At 44.5% G+C, this 23,117-nt stretch overlaps 1 pseudogene; it reads right to left on the reverse strand.

Annotated features, from left to right (window-relative positions):
* Window positions 1-189: 189 nt before the first annotated feature.
* On the reverse strand, window positions 190-6,019 carry LOC116519343 (annotated as a pseudogene).
* Between the last annotated feature and the right edge of the window lie 17,098 nt (window positions 6,020-23,117).

Below are 23,117 nucleotides of genomic sequence, written 5' to 3' on the forward strand. Positions count from 1 at the left end.
CTGCCCAACTCCAGTGGACCTAAAGGAGAGCAAAGGCCCACCCACCCCAATTCTGCAACATCATTTAATCATGTGAATTTTGTAAAATGCAAGCTCTCTATCAAGGTAGCAAATCAAAAGCAATGGGGATGGACTAGATGCCCTTTGGAACCCTTCAGAAGGAAAGGCTCCATCAGTTGAAGAAGCCACCTAAGCCACAGGCCAGATTTTCATTTCAGAGTGCTTGTAGGAATAGTGGTAGCTTTTCCCCGTAACCCAGTTGTTGCCATCGGCAAAGGTCTTGTGTTCCCCCAGCAAGTATCTCCCATTGAGGTTGGCATAGTGGCAGCTATTGTACCACCAGGCACCTTTGTACATCTCAGCGCAGTTTAACGCTCTGGGGTGTTGCCCCTTCTCCCAGGTGGAGAAGCCCATCTTGTTGTTAACGGAGAGTGAGTCGCCTGGGAGGCAAAAAGTGGGGTAGGTGTGGGGAAGGCCAACCAAAGCCATCTCCAGGATATCGGCCTGCCAGGGAGGCCTTCATTGGCCTGACTGGCAGTGCCCAATTCAAAGAGGCTCATGGAGAAAGATGCTGAGGCCCCCTGGACTTCGTTAGGGACTCACCTGCAGAGCCATCCTTGAAGGCGCCCAGTGTTAGCCGATAGCAATCGGATTCTGCCGCCATCTTGAAAGATGCATATTTGGTGAAGACATGATTGTTGTCTAAATCAGTCAGGTTGACATGCAATTCATTCTTTCCTAGGAGGAAGAAAACAGCCATTTGAGTCCGTTGGCACACTTCCCAGTCACCAAAACTCACAGTCCTGCAGGTATGTTTCTCTGGCATCTCCCCCATCCACAGAGGGGCTGAGGGCCCATTCAAAGCTCTTCCCAGTGAGGGCCCTGCACCCCTCTCCCATGGCAACAAGAGGGTTCAGGGCTGCAAAGGGAAGCCCCTCACCCAGCGAGGTCAAGTGGTGAAGGTTGTCGTTCCCCAGCCAGAATTCAGTCAGCTGGTTTCCAAATCATTTCTTGTAGGCAGCCCAGTCACGGAAAAAGTCCACCGAGCCATCCGACCACGTTTGGAAGACCTGCGGGGGTGAATCAGGACCTTTCACATTCCCTCTGGGCAGGTCCCAAAATTAAAGGCTTTCTCTCCCTACATCCCTTCCTTCACAAATTTTAGGGGTCTCAGGATTGGCCTTCTCCACCCAGAAGTGCTGCCCCACTCCCCCCAGGATCCCTCTGGCTGCCATCCTGGCTTCAGAAAAGACTTGGTTTCTGGTTCATCCCATTCCTGGCAAGCAGCAAATTTACAATCCTGGGTGTGTCTGCCATGGGGCACAACCCTGCGGAAGTTCCCTCAAAAGCACGGTAGTAAGAAGCGCCACATGCCTTGACCATACCTGGGAAGAGCCACCCTCCACCACACTTACAATCCACCCACCTCCATTGGTGTCCATGTCACACAGCAGCTCCAGGGGATGGCAATCTTGGGGGTAGATGGTTTACCAGCTGCTCAGGACCACTTCTTTTTCAAGAGCTCTATGCAGTTTGGGGTACCTGGGCAGAAAAAAGGCAAAGGAGATTCCCACTCTCTGTGCCAGGGTCTTTGCCAAAATGCCCCTAAACCCACCCTCCCTCACTCAGTCCTGAGAGGCCGGCTTAGTGGTTGCACCTGGTTGGCAACAGGCCTCTGGCTGATTGAACAGACCAAGCAATTACAATGTGGTGTTGCAAGTTAAGGGCAGGGGCTTCCCTTTAACATTGGGTGGGTGCCCTGGATTCCTCATCCCTCCAGAAATGGTAATGGAGGAGTAATCTATGTATATAAAAGCAAAATATAACTCATGCATCATCACAAAATCTCCAGAACTGTAAAGCCTACAAACTTCAAATTTGCCACGTATGTTCCTCTTGGCTTCTAGGTGCTCACTAAGAAAGGAATTTTCAAAATGACCATCAGAGCATTCGTATTTCCTATATTATTTTTAACACACTCTGATGCTGAGTTCTACTCCCCCTCCCCATCTCAAAAGAAATCTGTTCCAAATGCAAAACATAAGTAGAGGAGAGGAGTTTCAGTTTCAGTTTTACTTTCACAGCAGCAAGCAGCTTTACTACAGAACAGTTGAGCTAATCCACGCCCAGGCTCCTCCCTGTCTCCTTCTTGCTCACACAGCAAATACTGTTTGAGTTTCCAAACACCCCTCAACTCTCTCACACACTGACAGGATGCTATCCAGATGAATATCGATGGATGCTGGTAGGCAGTGGCAGATTTCTCTCCCCCCTTATTTTCCTTCTCAGACCAGACAAATCTGTTCCTTCTATTGTAACACCAGTTAAAGGGAAAAGAGACAAAAAATGCAGAAAAACATTTGCAGATGCGATTAGGAAAACACAAGTAAAGGAAGCTGCGCACAAGTATCGTCAAACTCATCCCCAAGTCAGTGAACAAGCTGTAAAAAAGTATACATCTAATAACCCCTAAGTTAATCAGTGACAAATGAGATCAATGCCTTGGACTAATAAGTATTTGTCTGGTTTTAAATATGAACCTCAGATTGATTACTCCAGGGACAAGGTTGTTGAACTCAGACCCGATTACTCTGTGCCTGGTGCTGTCCTCTAAAGTGGCAGGATGAGAGTCCCAGGATGTGCTGCAGTAGCGCTAAACTCCACCTCCCTCCCCTTCAGCTAGATCTTCAACCCTTACACAGTTTTCTCACCCACCAGCATCCAATGCAAAGCACTTTCTCTGCTGTCCGGAAGTACAATGGATGCTTCCAAATGACATCTTTTGGAGCCAAAGAGGTGGAGAAAGGAAATTTTATGGCAACATTAAAAGTGCAGGGGAAGGTCTACCACAGGATAGGGAGTATCATGGTGGGGCCTCAGCAGCAGCCTTCATTTCTCCAGATATACTTTGTTGGTGGTGATGACAATGAGAGGGACATCTGTTGTGGAATCTACCCAAACACTAGTCCACAACTGCTTCACTAACTACAGAAGTTGCTTCGTGAACACAAGTATATTCTGGAATTTAATGCTGCTGTTGATTCTGTTGATGTGGTATAACCCAAAAATTTTAAAATCTGTTAAAATAGTTCAATTTACAAAATGGAGATTTGGATGGATGATCAATTATTGAAAAGTGCACATGAAATATTAATTGGTAAAGGAAAGCTAGGAAATCAAAGGGAACATACAGAACAAGAAATGGGAGAAGAGGGGGTAAAAGTGGACACAAATAAGATACAGGAAGATAAGGTGGAAAAAAAGAAGACCGTGTCTGATGCTGCCTTTTATAGCCACAGGATAATGGAGTGTGATGGCGAAGAATGCTACCTATTGCTGTTCCAGTTTCATAGCAAAGCATGGCTATCCAACTAGTTTTTCTTCTAAGGGTGAAAGTGCAAAGCCTTTCTTTGTGTTTCCTAAAAGCTGGTCAGAAGTGTAAATGCTGGAACTGAATGGCCAAGGCATTGGCTCTACAGGGAATGGGGAGGAAAGGACCCACACCAGTGGTGGGTTCCAGCCAGTATGGCCCGGTAAGGGCATTTCAGTAGTAGCCAGGAGCAGCTGACAGCGTACAGATACAGTGGCTCGTTTGGCCTACCTGCCCATCCGCATTCTATACCGGTTTTTAAAGCAAGCGGCCAATTGCGCACACGCACACAGGGGCAGTTGCAGGGTCAGTGGAGTGCGCATGCATGCTCAGCACGTGTGAGTGACTCAAACATACACAAAACTTACAAATAACATCGGATCTACACGTTCCTTCTTACAGCAGATATCTATCAGTGCATCTTTACAACTGCTATTTCCCTTTCAATACATTCTAATTTTATACTTATAATGCTGTTATTTCTTACTCTTTTGCTTAACAGTTTATGTTTGGTCATTCGTATCAGACAGTCTTTGTTCTTCTTCTCCTATTATATATCTTTTTCTACTTTTGTAAATCCTACTTTTCCTACATTCTTGTCACTGTTTCCTACTTCTTCTATAGAACAAATTGCATTATCCAAATTCTTGTTTCCTCTTCCTATCCTCTAAATCACTTGCACCATTTTTCCCAAATTAAATAGTATTCTGCTTCCTCCTTTCCTTGAATCCCCTTGGTCAATTTATCCATCTCTGTGCATTCTAAGGTCTTCCGTATTATCTCATCTTCGTTCTGTTCTGTTCTTCCATTATGTGCATAAGCTATTCTAGCCGCTGTGTTGATATGTAGAATTAGGTATAGTCTGTTGTGGTTCAACCTAATAAAAATGTCTCCAGTTTCCAATCTATGTGGTTCCCTGTTATGGCTTCCAATCAGTTTTTGATTTTAACCCAGAATTTTTTGGCCACCTCGCATGTCCACCATGTGTGACAGTATGCCCCATATGATTTCTCACATTTCCAACACCGTTTGAAGATATTTTTGCAAGTCTTGGGGGTGATAGATGCCATCTATAAAACATTTTGTATTGGTTTTCCTGCAGACATGGTCAATTTACAATTTGTTCCCCAAAGTTCAAAATTCAAGGATGTGCCTAGCTTTGAAGCGAGACACAGCAGCGAGATAGCAAACTTTGCATAATGCCAACCAGTATTAAGGTTACAATTTACTAAGCTAGAATTAGCTAGAATTAGTTCCTAACAATTAATTTTTGACAGTATACAATAATACAAGCAGAAGCCAGTAACAAAGCTTAATTCCTAATAAATGATATCTAGCAACATATCATATCAAAAACAAATAGCAAATATTGGTTTAACAGTAACAATGATGTATATAGTAGCATAAACAATTCATAATGAAAGCAAAGAGCCAATATTGATTCATATACTCCTTCACTTCCTCCCCCCTGTTGAGGATGGCAGGCTGGCGGAAAGTAAAGCATGTCGTAGCAGGATGGCAGTCCTGATAGCCAAAAGGCAAAAATGGGCTACTGCAACGCCAGATGTCTCCAGAATGATCCTCTTTTCCTGCTGGCTGGTTGTAGGGAGAACCAGATTTCCAATCTGGAGTAAAATCCAGTGGCTCAATGGCCAAAATTATGCCAGACTTCAAATCTGGGGACAGGTATACACCAGGTAAATAATCATGTTGCAACTTTCCTGATTATGTAGAAATGTTGAAAATATGACTGAAGGATTAGAAGGCAAGGAGGTTTGGTCAGGTGCTGTGAATCTTATGAAGAAAACATTCCAATTTCAGTCCAGATTTAAAGATACGTATCTCTGCTATGACAACTGTCCGTTAAAGAGCCAGGAGAAGCCTCTTTCATAGACTCCCCTGGAAAAAACACTAGAGAATTTGGGATAGATTTTGTCTCTGAGAAATCATATTGGTTGCTTTGAGAGCAATCAGGGGACCGATGAATGGTTGCAGGAACTGGGCAAGGCTAGTCTAGTGAAGAGAAGGACCAGGGGAGACAGGATAGCATCCTCCAATACTTGAGCCCTAGAAAAGAGCTATTTTCCAAAGCACCTGAAGGTCAGACAAGGAATTATGGATGGAAACTGAACAAGGAGAGATTCAACCTTGAAATAAGGAGGAATTTCCTGACAGTGAGAACAATCAACCAAGGAACAGAAGTTGCCTTTGGAAGTTCTGGGAGGTTCATCACGAGGCTTTCAAGAAGAGACTGGATTGCCATTTGTCAGAAACAGTTAGGATCTCCTGCTTGGGCGAGGGAGTTGGACTAGAATACCTACAAGGTCCCTTCCAATTCTGTCAATCTGAATCTGAATCTAATCTGAATCTCTTTGGTATCATTGCAAAATGTGTCCATTCTGTCAGGTGGGCAATTAGATCAAAGGAACGTTCCAAAGAGAATTGTATTTCTAGGGAATCCTCACTAGCAGACCTGCGTTTCTTCTTCTTTAGTGATGGGTGTCCGTGAGCTGTTTTATCTTGCATTGCACAGTCCTCTTTCGAGAGTTATTTTGGGGGACCTAGAAGTTGGAAGCCACTTTAGAAAGCAGCTGGTCCGGCTCTCCGCTCGGGGCATGACCCACCACAGCTTATCTCACCAAGGGCCATGCTATCTCAGATAATTTCTCACACAACTCTCCCACCTGGAATGGAGTGTTGGTTGGTTTAGATAGGAAACAGATGAACAGAGTTGGAAGGGACCTTGCAGGTCATCTAGACCAACCCCCTGACCAAGCAGGGGACCCCACATCTGCCTCTACCTAGGATTGAACTCACAACCTCCTGATTGTGAGGCAAGAGCTCCCAGGAATGCCCCTGTCCTACATTGCGTAGCCTTCCCTCCACCCTCAGATTCTCTTACCAGCGTGCTCCTTACTTGCAGAGAAGATGACTAAAGGTTAGGAAACTAAAATATATGAAGAACAGTTGCGGGATTTGCAACTGTTAGAGAAAAGAAGGACCAGGGGAGACTTGGTAGGAGTATTCCAGTATTTGAGGGGCTGCCCCAAAGAAGAGGGGGTCAGCCTATTCTCCAAAGCTCCTGAGGGCCAGACAAGAAACAGTGGATGGAAAGTAATCAAGGAGAGAAGCAACCTGGAATTAAAGAGAAACTTCCTAACAGTAAGGACAATTAACCAGGGGAACGACTTGTCACAAGAAGTTGTGGGTGCTTCATCATTAAATGATTTTAAGAAGAGTCTGGACCAGTGGTGGGTTTCAAATGTTTTAAAAACCTCTTCTGTAGGTGTGGCCTGCTTTGTGGGAGTGGCTTGCCAGCCATGTGACTGGGTAGGAGTGGCTTGCTGGCCATGTGACTGGGTGGGCGTGGCCAACTTGTAAAGTGTGGTGAAACTCACTTAACAACACTCTTGCTTAGCAACCAAAATGTTGGCTCAGAAACTCTGGCATTTGAAGCACGCAAGTCTTAAAGCTGTCAAGTTAAAAGACCCTGGCACCCCTAACCCTTTAGAAAAAAAACCCAGGGGTGTTCAAACTTGACAGCTTTAAGACTTGTGGACTTCAACTCCCAGAATCCTCCTCCAGTCATGTTGGCTCAGGAACTCTGGCATTGAAGCACACAAGTCTTAAAGCTGTCAAGTTACAAGACCTTTGCACCCCTAACCCTTTAGGAAAAAACCCTCCAGGGGTGTTCAAACTTGACAGCTTTAAGACTTGTGGACTTCAATTCCCAGAATTCCTCCTCTCGTTCTTCATCTTGATGATGTGCGGACAGGAGGGGGGAGAGAGCTGGAACCGGTTCTAAACGGCACTATAGATTTGTGGAACCTCTTCTATAAAAGAGGTTAGAACTGGCAGGAACCCACCCCTGGACTGGACAGTCACTTGTCTGAAATGGTATAGGATCTGCTTGAGCAGGGGGCTGGTCTAGAAGACCTCCAAGGTCCCTTCCAGCTCTATTCTGATTCTAAGAGCTGTGGTGCCCAAGGAATTAACCTCTGTGCAATTGGGATGACTTGAATGGCATGCCATGGGCCATGCTATAGAAGAGGTGAGGTTGCTTCAAAAGAAAAGGAACAGAGGGAAAATAAATGAATTCCTCCAATTATTTAAATGTTAAATTATAGCTCACAGGTTCTGCTTAGAATCCCCGATCCCTGAATTGTATTAGATTCCCAAGGGTAAAATAAATTAAGCTGCATAAGAACAAACATGGATGAAGATACGCAAAGGCACTTCCAGAGGTCCCCAAGTTCTCATCTTTCATTTGCTCCTAATTCGCACACAAAGCAAAAGTGGACCGAGAGGCCTTTCTCACAGCGGGTTAAACTCCACCACTCCTTGACCGAAAGCCGAGCTCTCTTTACTTATTTACTTTATTTAGTCTGTCACTCATGCACAAGATAAGAGGAATAAGAACAAACATGAATAAGAACCCAGAAAATGGGTACGAAAAAATGTGGACAGTTGGACGGTGACGTTAGGCACCGTGGTGCGCTTATGCACGGCCTTAGAGCGGCAATAAGGTTGGCAGTTTTATGGAATGCCAAGCATAAAACTGGCATTGAAACCAAGAATGGAGTGGGCAGGTCTCCAGCTTCTTCACCTTTGCCAGCTGGCAGGAAAAGCAACAACACTTCCCAGAGTGTGCTAGAAAAGGACTGAGTACAAGTGAATACTTGGAGGTCTTCTAGTCCAACCCCCTGCTCAAGCAGGAGACCCTGTACAATTTCAGATAGGTGGCTTTTCTTACAAAAAAAACTCTAATGATGCATGTTCCAAAGATGCTTTTTCAAGAGGCAACTGGACTTTCTGGTTGTAGAGCAACTTTGTGCTGGAATATCTATTCCCCTTTCTTCTTCAGCCTGTGATTGCACCACTTGCCCCTATGAAGAAGGTTTCTTTGCCCTGTTATTCCCAAGGTGCTGTCAGGCTCTTCCCAATTTGGACATTTACGAAAGAGAAACCCTCGCCTCCATTCTTTGAAGTGAAAGGCTCTTTTACTAAAGTCAAGCGGTTACGGCATAAGCAAAGCCGCATCTGAGTATTCCTGTGCAAAGTTTACATTTCCCCCCCTCTCCTTTGACCAGTCCATCAGTGTCCAATCGTATTTGCTTTTGATGTTCTGGGATGGATTTGAGGTTTTGTGCCTCTTTGGTGGAGTTTCACAGTCTGTTCTCGGGCTCCATCCTTAATGAGCCAGTACATTCTTGTTTGATACCTCTGGTTCCTGTCACTCTGTTACCCTCCCCCTGCTCGCTCCCTTCTTCCCTAATTTCCTCCACTTCCCTCGCATTTTATGGCAGAATGCCAGCTGAAGGAAGCATGCTGACATTTCATTTGGAAATTGCCCATTCTCTTCAACCCTCCTGATTGCCCCCTCCCTTCCCACTCTCAAGGGCCAGGCTGGAAAGATCCTCTCTGAGGGTGGAGAGAAGGCTACGCAATGGAGGACAGGGCATTCTTGGGAATCCAGGAAAAGGTTAGCCATTGCTGTTGTAGGTCATCTAGTCCAAACCCCCCTTCTCGGCCCAAGCAGGAGACCCTACGCCATTTCTGATGGATGGCAGTCCAGCCTCTTCTTGAAAACTTACAGTGATGCAGCTCCCACAGCTTCTGAAGGCAACTTCTGTTCCATGGGTTCATTACTCTCACTGACAGAAAATTCCTCCTTATTTCCAGGTTGAATCTCTCCTTGGTGAGTTTCCATTGTATGCTTTAGCCTCCAGTCCCCTCATCATCCTGGTTGCTCTTCTCTGCACTTTTTCTAGATTCTCAACCTCTTTTTTATAGTGTGGTGACCAAAACTGGATGCCATAGTTTAGCTGTGGTCTTAAAGGTAAAGGTTCCCCTCGCACATATGTGCTAGTCATTCCCGACTCTAGGGGGCAGTGTTCATCTCCTTTTCAAAGCTGGAGAGCCAGCACTATCTGAAGACGTCTCCATGGTCATGTGGCTGGCATGACTAAATGCCAAAGGTGCACGGAACACTTTTACCTTCCCATCCAAGGTGGTTCCTGTTTTCCTACTTGCATTTTTACGTGCTTTCGAACTGCTAGGTTGGCAGAAGCTGGGACAAGTCACAGGAGCTCACTCCGTTATGCAGCACTAGGGATTCAAACTGCCAACCTTTTTTATCTACAAGCTCAGGGTCTTAGCCACTGAGCTGCTACATCCCTATAGCTTACTAAGGCTTTGTAGAGTGGTATTAGTACCTCCCTCTAAAGTAGGGTGTAAAGTGAGATTTGGACATTGTGAAACTTACTGGGTCAGGCTGGACGGCCTCTCAGGGACCCTTTACTTTGATATTAAAGAGCCACATAGACAGAGTTGGAGCTTGCAAAAGAACAGGAAGCAAGTGCCTAACCACAAGATGTTCCAGCCAACGTCCCTATGTCAAAAGTCCAAACCACAAGATTCAATTAAAGTTTATTAATGACACATAATCCATAAACAAAAGGAGAAGTAAGACCCCATCTCCTTATAAGGCTTTCTCCTCAAGGTAACCACTAAGAAATGTGTTAAGTATTTCCGTGTTGCAATGCTTTTGAGAATGTATAAGAATGTGTGCTTCGATAATTAAGGTTGTTCAGAACTTGCAATGTTAGCCATGGGCTAGCTTTCTGAACCTGGCTGCCAAATAAACTTTTCCTGTATCCTGAGAAGTCTAAAGCCTGTCATTTTCTGCAACACCTCCCTTGATCTCAATGCAACCTAGGATTGCGTTGGCTTTTTTGGCTGCCGCCACACACTGTTAGTTCATATTTAATCAGTTGTCCGCTAAGACTCCAAGATCTCTCTCACCGTTCCGTCCGTCTGCTTCTGTACCCAGGGTCTCCTTTCAGCCCTGCCCTGGGAACAAGGTCTGACCTCAGATCTGGAGGATAATCAGAGCCTTCCAGAGGCCGAGTTGTTTTTCCTGATTCAGAGAGGATTGCCTGAACTTGGATCCAGAATGTTGCATCACCCAGGTAAGGGCAAAAATACTCTGGCTCGGTCCCTCCTGGTCCCTCCCCCTCTCCTCCCCAAGAAGTATTTGTGAATTCTTTCCACACATCAGCAGCTGCAAGTAGGTTAAAGGCTTGAGGAACTGCGTTGGTCTTGGCCTCTCACTTCTCCTTTTGCAGGAAAATCGATTGGTTGGAACACGGTTTTACCAACACTCCTGGTTTTCAATCAATGCCGCAGCCTCTTTGAGTGACATTTGAGTGCGTGGCAGGGCTAGTCTTGCGTCCATAGGAGGCCCCTCTTTGCCCCTGTTGGAAGAAGTGTCCTTCTGGGTTTAATTCCAAGTGGGGAAGACAATAGAAGCATGGAGGCTGCTTGGAAAGATGGCTTAATGGTGGACAGGACCGGGTGACTTGAGCTCCTGAACAGAAAAGGGGATCAGAGGCTTCCAGATGTTGGGTGAAGAAGAAGAAAGGGGAGAAAAAAGGGGCTTGCTGGTTTTTTTTTAATACTCTCTGTTTGGCCCCACCTCTCTGTTTCCTGTTCCTGTGTAAGAAATATATTCTGATTAGTTGTCAGACTCCCATGGGGCTATGCAGGGGCAACTCTCTAGACTGTTTTGAGTCCAAGTTTGGTTGAGCATTGCTTCTTCCCAGGTGCCCTTTGATGAGATGGGTAAAGTGTTAATACCATCATGCCTTAATCCCATCACCCTGGAGCTGAAGGGGGAGATCTTTGTTATGTAGAATAGACTGGCTCAGGCCTTTTAATGGCCCATTGACAAAGGTGGGAGCTATTAAGAGTGAGTCTGCTTCCTGCCTAAAAACAGGTATCTCCATTTCTGATCCAGGGAAATAGAATATTCTGCCTTTTCAAAATTTCCCAGGATATTTCATTTCTCTAGGAGAGGGGTGGGCGCTAAGTTCCTACACGCCAAAGCTCCTTCCTCCGGGGGGGACACGTGTAAGTCCACCCAGGATGCTCAAAATCCCACCCTGAGAAATTTGAGTTGAGTTCCCACGTTGCCGGCAGCAGAGTTTGGGTGGAATGCGTGACACCATGTGAATTCAGCCCTTGTAGATTTCACAACTCTTCTCCATGGTCAAGAAGGATGCGGGAAGCCAGCCTAAGCAGCTCATTTAAAGGTGAGCAGTGGATGTATACCGAGGTGGAAATGTTGTACAGAAGGTCAACGCCCTGCACAAGGCAGGAGACCAGAGGAGGTATTCAGCAGGTTCTGAGTAGTTCTGGAAAACTGATAGCAGAAATTTTGAGTAGTTCAGAGAACCCGTAAATACCACCTCTGGCTGGCCCTGCCCCCATCTATTCCCTGCCTCCCGAGTCCCAGCTGATCGGGAGGAAATGGGGATTTTGCAGTATCCTTCCCCTGCCATGCCTACAAATCCATGCCCACAAATCCATGCCACACCCACAAAGCCACGCCCACAGAACCAGTAGTAAAAAAAAAATAATCCCACCACTGAAGGAGACCCTACACCAGTGGTGTCAAACTTGATTTCTTTTTTAAAAAAAGACTTTTATTATTTTTCAATTACAAAAATAAACATTCCATCTTTCCTTAAGCCGTGTGTCGTCTGGGCACAAACATCTCTGTGCCGCATCGTTCCTCTTTTGCCACATTTTTCACATTCATATTAACATTATTTCCCTAAGTTTAGAATTATAATAAAACCAAGCACTTAAACATTATAAAACTCTCCATTTTTCTTCTTACTATCTTCTAGTAATAATATATCAACATTAAACATCATTATTCTTATCATACACATACTAACTATTTTATATCTTTATCTATTATCTACTTATTTTTTAGTTTTCTTCATTTCCAAACTCCTTTTTCCCCTCCAACCATTCGTAAAATACTTCCCAAATCATAAAGTATTCAGTTTGCTCTTTCTCTTTAATTGCTAATATTAGTCTATTCATTTTTGCACATTCTAATATTTTCCTTCTCATCAAGTAGGGATCTCTTCACCTTTCCAATGTTGTGCAAATACAATTCTAGCTGCAGTTAATACATGATTTCATTGAGGGCCGCATCAGAGCTGTGTTTGACCTTGGGGGGGAGTGGGTGTGGCCAGCTTGATGTCATTTGTGTCGGGGGTGCCTATGGTGGGCCGAGATTTCATTTCATTTCATTTTTTTTCATTTTATTAGGGTTTATAGGCCGCCCTTTTCCCTGAGGGGACTCAGGGCGGCTTACAATCACCAGGGAGCGGGTGCAAATTGAAATAAACAATATACAAACAAAATAAAGTAATAAAAACACAACTTGCATTCAACATTCAACACTCGGGTGGGGCAAATTAGAGACTTATCCCCAGGCCTGTTGGGAGAGCCAGGTCTTGAGGGTGCGCGGAAGGCCTGGACGGTGGTGAGGGTGCGTATCTCGACGGGGAGATCGTTCCACAGGGTCGGAGCTGCAACAGAAAACGCTCTCCTCCGTGTAGTCGCCAGTCGACATTGACTGGCGGATGGGATTCGGAGGAGGCCCAGTCTGTGCGATCTTATCGGTCGGAGGGAGGTAATCGGCAGAAGGCGGTCTCTCAAGTACTCAGATCCACTACCATGAAGGGCTTTAAAGGTGGTCAACAGCACCCTGAAGCGCACCCGGAGATCAACAGGTAGCCAGTGCAGCTCGCGGAGGATGGGTGTTATATGGGCGAACCGCGGTGTGCCCACTATCACTCGCGCGGCCGCATTCTGAACTAACTGCAGTCACCGGATGCACTTCAAGGGCAGCCCCATGTAGAGCACATTGCAGTATTCCAGCCTAGAGATCACAAGGGCTCGAGTGACTGTTGTGAGAGCCTCCCAATTCAGGTAGGGTCGTAACTGACGGACCAGGCGAACCTGGGCAAATGCCCCCCTGGTCACAGCCAACAGATGATGATCAAGAGTCAGCTGTGGATCCAGGAGGACTCCTAAGTTACGAACCCTATCTGAGGGGTATAAAATTTGACCCCCCAGCCTGATAGATGGAACATTAGCCAAATTGTTGGGAGGGAAACACAACAGCCACTCGGTCTTGTCTGGGTTGAGTACCAGTTTGTTAGCGCTCATCCAGTTTTTAACGGCCTCCAGACCCTGGTTCATCACGTCCACCGCTTCATTGAGTTGGCACGGGGCGGACAGATACAATTGCGTATCGTCCGCATATTGATGGTATTTTATCCCATGCCTCCGAATGATCTCGCCCAGCGGTTTCATGTAGATGTTAAATAGTAGGGGGGATAAGACCGAACCCTGCGGCACCCCGTATTTTAGGGGCCTCAGGGACGATCTCTGCCCCCCCACCAACACCGACTGCGACCTGTCCGAGAGGTAGGAGGAGAACCACTGCAAAACAGTGCCTCCCACCCCCACCTCCCGCAGTCGTCGCAGAAGGATACCATGGTCGATGGTATCGAAAGCCGCCGAGAGGTCAAGGAGAACCAGGATGGACGTATGGCTTCCATCTCTGGCCCTCCAGAGATCATCGGTCAATGCGACCAAAGCGGTTTCTGTGCTGTAACCGGGTCTGAAGCTGGACTGGAAGGGGTCAAGGTAGCTAGCTTCATCCAAGGCCCGTTGAAGCTGGAAGGCTACCACCTTCTCAACAACCTTCCCAACAAAGGGAAGGTTGGAGACAGGACGGTAGTTATTTAAAATGGCTGGATCCAAGGATGGTTTCTTCAGGAGGGGTCTTACCACCGCCGTTTTAAGTGCGGCGGGGAAGTGCCCCTCCCGAAGGGAGGCGGTTACGACCGCCTGGATCCAGCCACGTGTCACCTCACTGCTGTTGGCAACCAGCCAGGAGGGACACGGGTCCAGAATACAGGTGGAGGCACTCACAGCTCGAATGACCTTGTCCACATCCCCAGAGGCAACATCCTGAAACTCAAGAGATCTCTGCCAGCGAAAATGGGCTCAGGAGGGCTGCATGTGGTCCTCCCGAGCTTCATTTTCTCTGGCAGAGTCACTGTGGGCCAGTCCTTCGCTGTTTCCAGGGCAGCCCCGCAGGCCAGATCTAAGCATCCCATGCAGTGGTGGGTTGCAGGTGGTACGCCCTGCTACGGGCATAGCGGAGCCTTCTCGGAGCACTGGGCACTGTTCCAGTCTGGTGCTCTGGAGGGCCCACCCACCCGAGCTCCTTACCTGTCTTTTAAAGCCTTTGGCACTTCCGTGCATGTGCATGGTGCATACAGTGCCTGTGCGACACTCCGCCAATCCGCCAAGCAGCTGGGGCGTCATGGAGGCTTGCGGAGGTGTTGCTAGCTGTTCATTCTCTGGCATCACTGGCTGAAAATACACACCCCTCTGTATCAATTCTTCTCCCTCTCCCTCATCTGCATGTACCTGTGAGCCGGTCTGACTTTCAACACAGGTTTAGCGGCCTTTCAGAAAGGCTGACACAGAAACATAGAAAAGGCTGATCCAAGGAGGAGCCTTGGGAATTGTTAGTAAAGGTAAAAGGTAAAGGTTCCATTCCCGTGACTCGTCCCAGCTTCTGCCAACCTAGCAGTTCGAAAGCACGTAAAAATGCATGTAGAAAAATAGGAACCACCTTTGGTGGGAAGGGAACAGCGTTCTGTGCACCTGTGCAGGGTTTCTCTTTCGTAAATTTCCAAATTGGGAAGAGCCTGACAGCACCTTGGGAATAACGGGGCAAAGAAACCTTCTTCATAGGGGCAAGTGGTGCAATCACAGGCTGAAGAAGAAAGGGGAATAAAAAAAGATATTCCACCACGAAGTTGCTGTGCTCCATGGGAGGAAATGACAGAGGCCAGACTATTGAAGCCTTTATCTGCAATTTCCAGAGGGATGCCGTCAGTCTGGTGAGATTCTTGTAAATTGGTGATCTGCAATCAAGAAAGATCTTTGACCTACCAAAAATCCAGCCAACCCTATCCCAAAAGCCAAGGAAGTTGGGTCCTACTTAGTGCCTGGATGGGAGACCTGGGGAAAGAGCTGAGTTCTAGTGTCAAACTTCAAATGGTGTTTTTGTTGTTGCAACTATTTTTGCTTCTCAGCTTACCAACAAACTAAGTGGGGGTGGAGAGGGAGAGGGGAGATAGAATGAAGCCATGGGAACTAAGGACGTTTCAGCAGGTATTTCCCAGAGCTGAACAAGTCTTTCCCACAACAATACCAAAAGTCTCCATTGGACAATGGGACCTGGCCTAACGGGGGGTGGGAGGGAAAACTTGAACTTTAACTATGTGAGTTTCTGTGGGAAACAGTCAGATCTAGTTTTACCCTCATCATGGCCAATATGATGTACTCATTAAAGTTTTGCATTAAGAGATCGGATGGTCTCAGCCATGCTTACTTTTGGTTGGGAATAGAATGGAATAGGATAGGATAGGATAGAATAGAATAGAATAGAATAGAATAGAATGTAGAATAGAATAGAATAGAATAGAATCTGGAAGGGACCTTGGAGGTCTTCTAATCCAGCCCCCTGCTCAAACAAGAGATCCTATACCATTTCAGAGAAGTGACTGTCCAGTCTCTTTTTAAAAATCACCAATGATGGAAGCGGCCACTATTTCTGGAGGGAAGCTGTTCCTCTGCTTAATTGTCCTCAATGTTAGAAATTTCTCCTTACTTCCAGGATGCTTCTCTCCTTGATTAGTTTCCATCCATTCTTTCTTGTCTGGCCTTCCAGTGCTTTGGGGAATAGGTTGAACCCCCCCTCTTCTTTGGGGGAGCCCCTCAATACTGGAACGCTGGTATCGTGTCACCGCTAATTCCTCTTTTCTTTAGAGTAGCCAAACCCAAATCCTGCAACCGTTCTTCCTATGTTTTCATCTCCAGGCCTTTGATCGTCTTAGAGAAGCAGCCCCCAGCCTGAATTCTTGAACAAAGAGCCTCTTGGGGGTTTTTTGGCACCACAAGGCCGAGTCTGCAGCTCCACTCTTGCCCACCTGATTCAGGCAGATGCCAACTGGCAGAGCTGAGAAGGTCGAGGACCTGTGATTGACTGCAGAGCCTGACTCCGAGTTTGACCTACAGGAGGAGACTGTAGAGAGCCAGGCTGGCCCACCCAATGTTGTAATCACCTGGAAATAACAGTATGGAATGAAACTCCTGCTATACTTAAGGAACAAAGGAATCCGGGGCAGCCTTTCATCCTCTTGGCATGGGGAAAGCTGAACTTTGGAGCGATTTCTGGCTGGCTTTTACTCGGCTTCTACCACCATCTACTGGCCAAGTCAGCAACTGTTTTCCAAAGCACCCGAAGGCCAGACAAGGAACAACAGATGGAAACTGACCATGGAGAGATTCAACCTGGAAATAAGGAGGGATTTCCTGACAGTGAGAACAATCAACCAATGGAACAGAAGTTGCCTTCGGAGGTTGTGGGAGCTTTATCCCTGGAGGCTTTCAAGAGGAGGCTGGACTGACCTCTGTCAGAAATGGTGTAGGATCTCCTGCTTGGACGGGAGGAGGGTTGGACTAGATGACCTACAAGGTCCCTTCCAACTGTTCATCTGTTAATCTGATGACCACAGATTCTCCGTCCTGAAAGGAGACATCACTCAACGTCTCCAACAGGCTGATGGACAAATCTCTCTACAGGTAGTCCTCACCTTACGACCGCAAGGTCCCTTCCAACTCTATTCTGATTGATTGATTGAATGTAGAAATAAAGAGAAATTTCCTGGCAGGGAGAACAATCCACCCATGGAACAGAAGTTGCCTTCGGAAGTTGTGGGAGCTTCATCCCTGGATGTTTCAAGAAAATGGATTGCCCCTCTGTCAGAAATGAGGTAGGGTCTCCTGCTTGGGCAGGGGGTTGGGCTAGATGACCACTCTTTTTTCAAATATATTCTAGACTGTTTTTGTTAAAGATTTATACCGTGTATTGGTTCTGGGAAGTCAGGGGAGGGAAGGTTGGGGGGACTGGGGGGAGGGGGGAGGGAGGGAAATATATTAGGCTTGAGGAGGGGTGTTGGGTTTTAAAGTAATATGATTGTACATGTATACTTTTTTCTCTTATTTCTTCTTTAAAACTAAGACATGTTATCCATCAACACAGAATGGAGTTTGCCCTGAAGCTGAAATATACCAAGTGAATGAGAGGAAGAGTGGGAAGCAGAGGAGAGAAGAAAGATAGGAAGAGAGGGATAGGAGTGAGGGCAAGGGGGAGGATGAGGAGAATAAGGAGGAGTGGAAAGAGGAGAGAGGAGAAGAAGAAAGGAAGGGGAAGTAGAGTAGAAAAGGATGATGGAGGGAAGAAAGGAGGTAGGGAGGGGGAGGAGACAGGCAGAAGAAAGTGGTGGATGGCATAAACACGGTGTATGGAGAGCAGAAGAGCCAATAATTGGTTTCTATTTTTTTTCCCCAGGAGTTGATGGCAAGACAAACTAATATAATTAATAATCAACACAATATGATATTGGCAATGTAATAGTATACATGTGATTATATGTTATGAAAATGGAAAATAAAAAAGTTTTGCTTGTAAAAAAAAAAAAGAACACTTAAAAAAATATGAAAAAAAGAAAGAAAATTAGAATGGAATAGAATAGAAAAGAAAATTAGAATAGAATGGAATGGAATGGAATAGAATAGAAAATTAGAATGGAACGGAACGGAACGGAATAGAATAGAATAGAATAGAATATTGGAATAGAATGGAATGGAATAGAATAGAAAATTAGAATGGAATAGAATAGAATAGAACAGAAAATTAGAATAGAATGGAATGGAATAGAATAGAATAGGATGGCATGGCATGGCATGGCATGGCATGGAATAAGAATAGGAATAGGAATAGGAATAGGAATAGGAATAGGAATAGGAATAGGAATAGGAATAGGAATAGGAATAGGAATAGGGTGGGGTGGAGTGGAGTGAAGAGCAGAGCAGAGAAGAGAAGAGAAGAATAAAATAAAATACAATCTGGAAGGGACCTTAGAGGTCTTCTAGTCCAGCCCCCTGTTCAAGCAAGAGACCCTACATCACTCCAGACAAATGGTTGGCCAATCTCTTCTTAAAAACCTCCAGTGATGGAGCACCCATGACTTCTGGAGACAAGCTGTTCCACTGGTTAATTGTCCTCATTGTTAGGAAGTTTCTCCATAATTCTGGTTGCTTCTCTCTTTGATTAGTTTCCAACCATTGCTTCTTATCTTGCCCTCAGGTGCTTTGGAGCAGCCCCTCAAATACTGGAATATTGCTATCTTGTCTCCCCTAGTCCTTCTTTTCTCTAGACTGGCCAAACCCAAATCCTGCAACTGTTCTTCCTATGTTTTAGTCTCCCGGCCCTTGATCATCTTAGTTGCTCTTCTCTGCACTTTTTCCAAAGTCTCAACACTTTTTTTTTAGTAAGGTGACCAAAATTGGTTGCAGTATCCCAGGTTTACTGAGGTTTTCTTTTTCATGGGATGGCCCTTCAGAAGGGGAGAGGCATCCCAGCATCCAGGAAGAAACCTAGATGCTGGAGGGATACAGTCAGTGCAGGGGTGGGTTTCAAAAATTGTTTGAACCTACTCTGTGGGCGTGGCCTCCTTTGTGGGAGTGGCTTGCTACCCATGTGACCGGATGGGAGTGGCTTGCTGCCCATGTGACCAGATGGGAGTGGCCTGCCAGGCTGCCACCCATGTGACCTGGTGGGAGTGGCCAAGACGATGTTATTACTAGATATTACTAATTACTAGATATTATTAATATTACTAGATCATTATTAATGTGTAGATAACTGCGGGACATTACACACACACACACACACACACACACACAAACTATGACAGTGCCAGTGCCACCAAAAAATAAGAATCACCCACCCAAAAGACTGCCAATGAAACCAGTTTTTTTTCCCCTAAGCCTAAGGACGGGAAAGACAAAGTCACTGGAATAAAAACCATCAAGGCAATGTGGAAAATTATAAAGGACAGGCGCTCACAGAACCATCAACCACCTCAGAATTACCTAAACAACAAGGGTGAAACACACTAAATCTGGCAAAACTGCCTTGCAAGAAACCTGGCCTGCCCATAGAAAAGCAGCCACTTTGAGACACATAAACTTGGTCTGAACACTTAAAAGCAACATATTGCATCACAAAGAAAACATTTGCAAAAAGGAATAACATTTCTTGTAGTAAATATATTGTATAAACAATTAAAAAATAAAATTCCCCCCAAAATAATTTAAAAAAACATATTCTATAAATAAAAGAAATCCTTAAAAACCATTGTTAAGTATTACACCAGCAATATTTTACACTGTAACAATTTTAAGTTATTGTATCAGCCATACTGTAACCATTAGTTCAATCCACCAGAATAATTTACACTGTAACCATTTCAAACTATTCCACACACAATAACTTAAAATGAAACCATTAATAATATTCCACACACAATAAATTACAATAAAACTATTATAAAAAATTCTATGCACAATACATTTCAAAGTATTGAGTATAGAATTTTTTTTAATGGTTTATTTTGATTTATTTTGGATAGAATATTTTTAAAATAGTCTAAGACAATTTAAAAAAAGATTCTATCCAAAATAAATTAAAGTAAACCATTTTAAAATATTCTACACTCAATACTTTTAAGTAAAACTATTATAAAAAATTAAATAAAATATTGTTTTAAAATAAATTTAAAAAAAAAGAAAAAAAACCAGGTCACTTACCACAGGCAGGTCACTAAGCAGGTCACCTGAGAGGGGGGGCGGGGGGCATCCCTTGCAAAAGGTAGGACGCCTTCGCCACCAGGCCACAACTTTCGCAAAGGAAGGCCTGGAGGCTTCCCTCGCGAAAGCTGGGCCGCCGCCACCCACCTGAAGCCTCCTGAGTCCTGCCACTGGGGCTTTGTTGCTTACCTGAGGGGGAAGCAGCAAGCGAAGGCCGAAGGGAATTTTCAAATGGAGGTCAAGCGCGAAAAAAGCTTCACTTCACCTCCAGCCCACTCGGCAGTAAGCGGCAGGCTGGGCTTAGTGCGGACGGGCGGAGGAGCGAGCGAGCGAGCTGTGGATGGGTGAGGGAACGAGCGAGTGAGCTGCGACGCGCCGGCAAAATGGCACTTTGCAGCAACAGGAGCCAGGACCGGTACCGGCGTTCCCGGAAGTTAATTACTTCCGGATTCGCCGACAAACCAGTTCGTGCGAACCAGTGCGAACCAGGAGGAACCCACCCCTGAGTCAGTGTAGGCACAGCCTTGTCACAATGAGATCAAGGGCAGCAGGTGGGGTGCCACCTCCAGGACGCGTAGAAGGTGAAAAATATATCAGAACCGAAAATACAACTGGAGGATTTATTTTGGGGTTGACGGAGGACTGAGGTTGAGTTCATCATTTTGCATTCCTGTCCTTGAGATATGGTCAATAGGGCCCTGTCACAAGCCGAACGTGTTTCTCAAGGTTAAGAAGACTCAAGTCTTTTTTTTCCATTCAAGGTTTTTTATTTTTAATACAAATTATACGTATTATAGGAATAAAGAGTTGTCTGAGTCTTTTCTTCTACATCCTCTCAATTCCATAGTCCTTTTTACATCATAGTTTCGTTTTTACTTTCAGCCAAATTATTTTCTACCATTGTTTTTCCTCTTTATGATTATTTTTTCTTAATACCTAAACAATATCTTCCATTGCCCCTTCAAAATTACACCAATTTTTCCCTTCTTATTTTCTCCATTGGTATGCTTTGCATACGTCCTCTAATTCAATTTAAGCACAGAGAGCATTTCTTTCCATTTTTTTCTACCATTAACAATGGACTATCACTTCTTTATTTCTTAATTAGTTATGTAACAATAACAATCTTACTACTATTCACTTTAGTCCACCAATGTAACTCTTTTTCCCTTTCTCCCTCCTTTAACGATTTTCTCTTGGGCTCCCTAAAATCCCAGTTTTAATACTTTTCTTTCTTCTCCTTTCCCCTAGTTTCTTCTTTTTCTTTCCCCTATTTTTATGGTTATTGTATCTTTTCTTTAGCATATTTACTTTTATTATTCTAGTAACTTTCCCTGTTCCCCTCCTTTCTTTACTATTTTGTGGTTTCTTTTTTGGGCAATCTCCCCCTTAATCTACTTTTCCTTTCTGACTGTAAATCCTAGTGAAATCTTCTATCTGTATTTTATTTTCAATTCTTCTTTTTTCCACCTTATCTTCCTTTACCTCATTTGTGTCCACTTTTACCCCCTCTTCTCCTATTTCTTGTTCTGTATGTTCCCTTTGGTCTCCTAGCTTTCCATTACCAATTAATGTTTCATGTGCGCTTTTCAATATCACAAATAATTCATCATCCATCCAAATCTCCATTTTGTAAATTGAACTATTTTAACAGATTTTAAAATTTTAGGGTTATACCACATTTAGTTGCAAATTTAGGGTACAAAGATTCAAGTCTTAATAATCTGGAAAAGTTTATTTAAAAGTTTATTAAATATAGATCTGAAGCCAGCAGTATGTTTCTTGGGCATAATGCCAGAGGGTTATGATAACTAACATATTTAGTTTTACATATAATAACAGCAGGAAGTATCATATTTGCAAAATACTGGAAAAATGAGAACACCCCACCAGATGAAGATGAATTTGAAAATAATTAGATTGTATTGGGATGGACAAGCTAACTTTAAAAATAAAAGATGAAGAGGACATAGAATATTATTTGATTTGGAATAGATTTTATGAGTGGTTAGGTGCAAGAGGTAGAAATTAGAGAAAGAAAGACTATGAATGTTTGCATTAAAAATAGTGATGGTTTCTAACTACAATCATTACAAGTAACAAAAATGTAAAAAAACAGTTAAAATTAGTTGGTTATAGCATTATTAGAGCATTATAGAGCCAAGGTGGCGCAGTGGTTAAATGCAGCACTGCAGGCTACTGCTAGATCAGCAGGTCAGCGGTTCAAATCTCACCGGCTCAGGGTTGACTCAGCCTTCCATCCTTCCGAGGTGGGTAAAATGAGGACCCAGATTGTTGGGGGCAATATGCTGACTCTCTGTAAACCGCTTAGAGAGGCCTGAAAGGCCTATGAAGCGGTATATAAGTCTACTGCTATTATTATTGTCATTAGTACATGTGTTATTATATTGTTGTTGTTGTTGTTGTTATCGCAACAACAGAATTGTATCACAGAGGCCAGTTGTTTCGCTGGATTTGGCATTGATTACTAGTCGGGCCCCACCCAGGGGCCTAGGATGTCATAATGTATTTTCATAATATGCGTGCAGATCCAAGCAGTGCGGCTTTTTGCATTTGACTGATGGTGATTTTGTCAATTTTTAACTGTTTTAAATGTAATTCCAGTGCTTTTGGAATAGCACCCAGTGTGCCGATTACCACTGGAATTACCACTGCTGGTTTGTGCCATAATCGTTGAATTTCGATTTTTATCCTGTAATCTTTTTTTTTTTTTAGGTATAAAATGTTTTTATTTTCCATTTTTCATTTTCATACAGTCACATATATACTGTGCATAACCGGGGCCATACAACATTAAACAATAATCACAGCAGTTCCTCTTGTCAACAATATCCCCAGAAATATAAATAAAATAAAACTCAAACTCAAACTCAAATAGAAACCCAATATACCTCTTCCGCTCGGTTCCACCACAAAACCGCGGTAGACTAAAGCGCATGTGACTAAAGCGTGGTGACAAAACCGCACCGTCAAAACCGTACAACAACAGTGCGCCGACAACAGCGCGCCAACAGAAGCGCGCTGTAACATAACCCTAAAAATAACCCTAAACCTAACCCTAAACCTAACGCTAAACCTACCCTAAACCTAACCCTAAACCTAACCCTAAACCTTACCTTAA

This window comes from Thamnophis elegans, chromosome 16, assembly GCF_009769535.1.
Source record: "Thamnophis elegans isolate rThaEle1 chromosome 16, rThaEle1.pri, whole genome shotgun sequence".
Taxonomy (NCBI): domain Eukaryota; kingdom Metazoa; phylum Chordata; class Lepidosauria; order Squamata; family Colubridae; genus Thamnophis; species Thamnophis elegans.